At 36.7% G+C, this 7,929-nt stretch overlaps 1 non-coding gene across 1 annotated transcript; it reads left to right on the top strand.

Moving 5' to 3' along the window:
• Positions 1-7,573: 7,573 nt before the first annotated feature.
• Positions 7,574-7,702, top strand: LOC114897329. The gene has a single exon (XR_003794057.1). It is a non-coding gene; the product is annotated as a small nucleolar RNA SNORA25 (small nucleolar RNA).
• The last annotated feature ends 227 nt before the right edge of the window (positions 7,703-7,929 follow it).

Here is a 7,929-nt window from a genome sequence, read left to right as displayed (position 1 = left end):
TTCAGACTATACTACAGTGCTACAGTAATCAAGACAGCATGGTACTGGCACAAAAACAGAAATATATATCAATGGAACAGGACAGAAAGCCCAGAAATAAACCCACGCACATATGGTCACCTGATCTATTTACAAAGGAGGGCAGAATATACAATAGAGCAAAGACAGCCTCTTCAATAAGTGGTGCTGGGAAAACTGGACAGCTACATGTAAAAGAATGAAATTAGAACATTCCCTAACACCATACACAAAAATAAACTCAAAATGGATTAAAGACCTAAGTGTAAGGCCAGACACTATAAAACTCTTAAAGGAAAACACAGGCAGAACACTCTATGACATAAATTGCAGCAAGATCTTATTTGACCCACCTCCTACAGTAATGACAATAAAAAAAATAAACAAATGGGACCTAATGAAACTTAAAAGCTTTTGTACAGCAAAGGAAACCATAAACAAGACGAAAAGACAACCCTCAGAATGGGAGAAAATATTTGCAAACGAAGCAACTGATAAAGGATTAATCTCCAAAATCTGCAAACAGCTCAGGTAGCTCAATATCAAAAAAAACAAGCAACCCAATCAAAAAGTGGACAGAGAGACCTAAATAGACATTTCTCCAAAGAAGACATACAGATGGCCAACAAACACATGAAAAAATGCTCAACATCACTAATTATTAGAAAAATGCAAATCGAAACTACAATGAGATATCATCTCACACCAGTCAGAATGGCCATCATCAAAAAATCTACAAACAATAAACACTGGAGAGGGTGTGGAGAAAAGGGAACCCTCTTGCACTGCTGGTGGGAATGTAAATTGATACAGCCACTATGGAGTACAGTATGGAAGTTCCTTAAAAAACTAAAAATAGAATTACCATGTGACCCAGAAATCACACCGCTGGGCATCTACCCAGAGAAAACCATAATTCAAAAAGACACATGCCCCCCAGTGTTCACTGCAGCACTATTTACGATAGCCAGGATATGGAAGCAACCTAAGTGTCCATCAACAGAAGAATGGATAAAGAAGATGTGCTACGTATATACAATGGAATATTAGCCACAAAAAGGAACAAAACTGGGTCATTTGTAGAGACGTGGATGTACCTAGAGGCTGTCATACAGAGCGAAGTAAGTCAGAAAGAGAAAAACAAATATCATATATTAACACATATATGTCGAATCTGAAAAAATTGGTATAGACGATCTTATTTACAAAGCAGAAATAGAGACAAAGACCTAGAGAACAAACATATGGATACAAAGGGGGAAAGGGCAGGCTGGGATGAATTGGGAGATTGGGATTGACATATATTGAGTATTGATACTATGTATAAAATAGATAACTAATGAAAACCTAACGTATAGCACAAGGAACTCTACTCAGTGCTCTGTGGTGACCTAAATGGGAAGGAAATCCAAAAAAGAGGGGATACATGCATACAACAGCTGATTCACTTTGCTGTACAGTAGAAACTAACACAACACTGTAAAGGAACTACACTCCAATAAATTTTTTTTTAAAAAAGAATAGCCTGCCAAAATGTCTTATTATTCAATCCTCACCATCTCTCTACGAAGTTTTCCCCATCCTTGATATGTGGAAACTGAGGTTAACTTGAGAGAATAAGTAACTTGCTGAATAATGTATTGGGTATCTGTAATGCATTAGCACTAGAACCCCAGGGCTCAACCAGAAGACATGGCCCTTTCCTTCATGGAACATACTAAGGAGATAAAAAAGTAAATATGAAATTAAATACAGTGTGATGATTGCTACAGGAGCACCTAAGAAAGATTCTAACTCAGACCTGAGGAATTAGAGAAAGTGTTAGATTCACTGAAATCTAAAAGGTGAATTGGATTCAGCAAAGTAGAGGTAGTGAAGACAGACCATGTAGAAGATACATTCAAAAGACCAGAGATAAAATGAACAAAACTGCAAAGTTGTGAAGTTTCAAAAAATGATGCTAAAGAAATCCAGCTCATGTAGCACCTTGTTGGTCATGGAAAGGAATTCAGACCTTATCATGAGACAAAGGAAAACCATTGAAGGGGGTTAACAAGGATGAAATATGATCAGGTTTGTATTTCTGAAATATTTCTCTTACTGCAATATGAAACAAATGGATTAGGAAAAGAAGAAAGAAAAAGTATTTAGGTTGAATTGTGGATATATGAATATTTTGTCTAACAAAAATTACAATTTCATATGGTTCAGCCTACTAGTTAGGCAGCTGTTGCTTGCACTAAAGGAATGATAGGGAGAATAGAAATATATAGATGCTTTCCATATCTTCTGTAGCTATTTTTGAGAAGACACAGATAGCACTTAAAGATTGATTGGATACGGCAAAGAGAGAGAAAAGGAGGCATCAAGAGGGACCCTCCCCCAAAATTCCCAAATACAGCACCTGGGTAGATAGTGATAGCACCCATCTATGTAGGAAAACGAGTGAAAGAAACAGGAAGAAAGAGACAAAGAAATGGACTGACTGAAGGAGGTTACTTATTTCCAGAACTCACTATCCAAGAGTACAGGAAATGGCTTAAAATCAAAATTCTAATTTAAAAAAAATGGATGATATTGTGAATAGATCAACTCTTTATATTTAAAAAATAAAATCCTTAAGCTAAATTGCCAATCCCTAACTTTCTGTAAAATATATATTGCTCTCAACCCATTTAAAAATAAAAAGGCTCTCATTTTTGCATAGATTCATAATCTGACCTTCTCCAGATTGCCAAAGCCTAAGAAATAGCTTCAAGACTAGAGACTAACCTTTATAGGGTGCACTTGACATGAATTTTTAAGAGATATAGTGTCTTCAAATAAATGATCGCAACACAAATTTAAGATTCAATCAGAATTAATGGTGGTATTAGAAATGATAACTTCAATTATAAGCATAATGCATTTCATTTCGGAGATTAATTTATGTAGAGTAGGTACTTGGGGTTTGCCCTGGTACAGCCATACTTCAAACCTGCTTGTGACCAAGAAAAGGCATTTGTGCTAGTTTGATCTTAGATAATAGCAAATGTTTAAAAAAATTAATATTATGTAACTCACTTTCCAGAAAGTTATTTTTTCCATTCATCTAAGAAAAGAGGTGTGGGTTGAAATTAAAACATTGATGATGTGAATTTAATCAAGGAAATCTACAATATTGTCCTCGTGTGAATTTTATATTCAACCTATGATTTCAAAAGAAGTAACTATAGGGCTTCCTTGGTGGCTCAGTGGTTGAGAGTCTGCCTGCCGATGCAGGGGACACGGGTTCGTGCCCCGGTCCAGGAAGATCCCACATGCCGCAGAGTGGCTGGGCCCGTGGGCCATGGCCACTGAGCCTGTGCGTCCGGAGCCTGTGCTCCGCAACGGGACAGGCCACAACAGTGAGAGGCCCACGTACCGCCAAAAAAAAAAAAAAAAAAAAAAAAGAAGTAACTATAAAATATTCTGCTGCATAAGAATAAAATAAGCAATTTATCTCAGTATTATTTTTCATCACTTCACTTTTTGAAAGAAAAAGGCAGTTCTTCAAAGAGATACATGACTAAAACTATAAAGTAATTTTTAAACATGTTGACAGCTATTTTTAAAATGAGGATCAGGAAAGTTCTCCTGAAAATGAAAATAGAAGTCTCTATAACATCAAAATTATCTAAATGGAAAATTCCAAAGAAGAATTTTTTTCTCTACCTAATTCAGAAAAAAACCTATTTTTAAAAGAAATTTTCCTGGGGACACTGACAAAGTAGAGTATAAAGGTATACATTTCTTAAAGTATATGGATATTGAATCCATATTTAGTACCTATAAAATACATTGGATTGATGTGATTAAAAATTTTTGTTAAACTGTAAAGCCCTGAAGTGTTAATAAGTATAGGTAACATTTACTAACACCTTTCTATATGCCACACAAAATATATGTTTTAGGTACTTGGAGATAAGTACAATTCTTAGTCCCGTTTTACAGATGAACAAACAAAGCGTGGAGTTAAGGTTACTCATCTGAGTTCTCCAGGCTAAGGAGTGGCAAAGTCAGCCCTTGATCTCCAATCTGTGTGCCTCTCAAACATGAGCTTAACTCCAGCATGCTCTATACTGCCTATCAAGGTGACCTGATATCCTCATATTTACTTTAGATCAGTGTATCTTTTCATTGGCAATATTTAACTAATGGGGGAGTTGGCACTAAGAGGTGAAAACTGGGGGCTTTGAGTGGGAATATCCACTTATCCATCTGGGCTGATCACTGAGTTTTTACCAAGTGAGTCATTTATCTATGTAGTTTTTCCATCTGCAAAATGAGAATTAGATTAGGTTATACTAGTGCACCATTTAAAGCGGTACTTCTGATACTGTTATTAGTTACTATATAAATTCATCATATAATAAATGAGGGGCCCTTCATAAAAACTCACTTTAAAATATTTCGATATAATATTCATTAATTCATCCAACATAATACTTGTTATACATTCAAAACACCTTGGTGGGTACTTCGAGGAAAAAAAAATGTCAAAGACATTCTATGCTTTTCATGATATATCAATCTACTTGGAAAGATACAAAACACATGTAACAAGCACACAATTACTAAGCAATATACAGACCAGTGCAAAATAATATAGTAAAAGAAATTCACCTAAATAATGAGGAGATATGGAATAAAAGCATAATCAGTGTGCACAGGTACAGATAGAAAAGAGAGGTAAAGGATGGGTTTTGACCCAGAATATCAAGGAAGTGATGAAGATGGACATCCAAAGGGAAAAGGTAGGAAAGCACGAGAATGTATATTTGGGGCTAATAAAGTTGTAGAAGAAATAAGAGCTGGGAAGTTGAGGTAGGGCAATTGACAGCATCAAAGATCACACAACACAGATTAAATGAGAAAAAAAAAACACCCTGTTTTGACTTGCTTCTTCAAATTGCTTTTGCAATCTGGAAGACAAAAATCCTAATTCTAATATACTGTTGGCCCAAAGGGCTTGCCTAAAGAATCTATTAAATCAGTGTTCCATAAGTTAGCCCATGAGTTTCACTCTAAACAAATTGAGAGAACCAAACCCAAACATTTCCGATGCAAGTTGAAAGGTGGTTCTTCTTAGCCCAAAGTTTTCGTTTAGAAAAATACATATTTATATACTTTAGATTTTCTTCCACCTTGCTTTAATGTTGTCTTAATGACAACTGTGTCTTTTGTTTTACTTTAATCTCACTTGTGTAACTTTTAATGCTTTCTGCAAAATTGAGCAGTTTAATCTGGAGTTAAAGAAATAAAACCTTGATGACTCTTAAAGAGTTTAAGATTAATGCAGGAAGAAATTACCTTGGTTAGTCATGCCTATTCTAATTAACGGCCTGAAGTTTGCTTTTGCTGCAGAAGTGGTAGGAGTTTGATGTGAAGCCAAGACTTAGTGAATCATGCTGTATGGCTTGTTTTTAATCACTAAATTCAAGAAGCTAAAACTGCATTTTGAATGATTGTATGATTGTACATGCTATCAAATAGTAACCAAACAAGATGGGACATTAATGTGCATGACAAACAGAAATAAGTATCTTCCTTCCTCTTTAGATTATATCAATAAAACAAGTGAATATTCTGTAGCTCGAAAGCAATATAAACACATTTTTAATGGAAGCTCACATATAACTGTCATGAATACCTTTCCAAGTAAGAATACTGTGGGCAGCTACTCAATGTCAAGACATGTATTACATTGGAAATTTGTAATTGTTCTCCCAGAATATGCTATGAACACTGCAGTGTTTAATCAATTAATCATGCAGCTACTGTTCTGCAAACTGTCTATCAGGTAAGCTGTGACTATATTTGCATAGAGTACATGAATATGAACACAGAAAAAAAAGCTTTTTTTTTTTTTAACCTGCTTTCCCTTGTTCAAAGTAAAAGACAACAGGGTCAGTTGAAACTCTGGACTAAGAATATTCACACATGGCCTGAGAGTGAATGTTTCCCCTAATAATTGGCATTATTTGATAAAAATACTGCTCACATTTTTATTAATGGGTAAAAATAATACCTAATATCTACTGGAAGATAATTACATGTCAGATACCATGGCAAGTCCTTTGCATAGAACCTCATTATTCTCAATAGTACACTATTGCAGTGTTTCTCAACTGGGACCATTTTGACCCCACGGGACATTTTGCAATGTCCGGAATCGTTTTTGGTTGTCAGAATACACAGCAGAGGGGTTGTGCCATTGGCATATAAGGGGCAGAGGCCAGGGTTGCTAACTAAACATCCTTCACTGCACGTGACACCTTGTGCAACAAAGAATTATCCAGTCCAACATGCCAATAGTGCAGAGGTTGAAAAACCTTCCCCTACTTTTATCTTCATTTAACAGGTGAGAAAAATTAGTCTTAAAGAGGTTAAATAAACTGCTCAAGGTAACAGAACTAATAAGTGGTTGAGGTAGGACTCAAACTCTACATTGATTCCAAAGCCCACACCCTCTCCACTTCAGGTTAAATCATTTACCTCATTGTACACAATCTTGTAATGCAGCAAACCTACTGCTTTGAATCAGACGTCCTAGGATTTGGTGTAAGTAGGGCTGCTCTCTTCCTGTTTGACCTTCAGGAGTCATTCCAATTCTCATCAGTAATCTGGGAGCCTAGAGCTAGAGCTTCCTTAAACGTTTCTCCTAACTTTTTATGATTCTAGCCCCAAGCCTTCTAGCAAGGTTACCTGATTGCCTCTGCATCCCTCCACTGGGTGTTAGAGTAGACCTCCCTTAGGCTTTGACCTTATTCTGTTCTCTGCTTCGCAGCAAGCAGTAGAGGATTCCCTGGAGTGGCCCCCTGCTGACTTTGCCACCTTCTCCATGGAATAGAATTCTGCCTTCAGTGATGCCATGGATGACTTTTTCCACCTCTAGAGAACAACCCAAATACCACTGGGGATGTAAGGGGTATTTGGCACTGCCCTTTCCCTCCAACTATCTATGGAGTATCAGATATTCCTTAGGGAGCCCACTAAGAGTTGACTCTCTCCCACTTTGAAGAAGTAAAGACTCCTAGGGGAGGGAATCCACAGCCTGACCTCCAAACCAAATAGCCGAGAACCCAATGTAAGTTGCTCAGTTACCTGCATGCACCCCAGGGACCAATCTAAAGCAACCCAAACAAAGTTAGCAGACAGCATGAGGCTAGATTCTCCATGCCCTGGGTCACCTTATTTTTATACCCATTACAGAAGTAACACATGCTCCCAAAATAGCAGCTTCACTAACCCACAGCATAAGGAGCTGTGATTTGTTCTAGATATAGATTTAAAATAAAAGAAACAATACTTCCTATTATGTGCTCTTTTGAAGGATAAGATTTGTTTCCACAGAAAATGGGATATGGAAGAACACACAAAAATGCACTAAGATATCAAGCAGAACTTAGCCCACTAATGTGGATTTCATTTCACAGTATTTACAGATGTCATTGCCAGAAGTATTTCTGGTTCTTGAAACCTGTCTATGTCATACAGTGGTGATGGGTTTTTCTGCCCCAGTTAAAAAATATACAGGCCATTTCAAAGAGGGCACATGGGGCTATGAAACCAGGAGCTCTTAACTCTACAACCAAAGCTTGAAATTCTTCACAGGATGCTACAGTCACTCAAAAGGGCTAAGTTTTTATGAGGAGATATAAGATGCAGCCACTCATAATCATGACAGTTCACTCATAATAATCCATGATTGGTGATCTGGGAAAGTAAATAAATGTCTCAAAGTTTTAAAAATATATCATTCTCACACCCAGTTGCACACAGTAACAGTAGATAGGTAGAACATGGAATAGTCATCATAACTAGATAACTGGAATTTACATTAGAACCTGAACTTCAACAGATAGTTTCTTCTTATCCTCCTAAGTCACC

This window comes from Monodon monoceros, unplaced genomic scaffold (genome assembly GCF_005190385.1).
Source record: "Monodon monoceros isolate NGI ecotype Baffin Bay Population unplaced genomic scaffold, NGI_Narwhal_1 Super_Scaffold_16, whole genome shotgun sequence".
Classification (NCBI taxonomy): domain Eukaryota; kingdom Metazoa; phylum Chordata; class Mammalia; order Artiodactyla; family Monodontidae; genus Monodon; species Monodon monoceros.
Note: the sequence above shows the minus strand (reverse complement) of the source record. Positions and strands in the feature narration are given on the sequence as shown.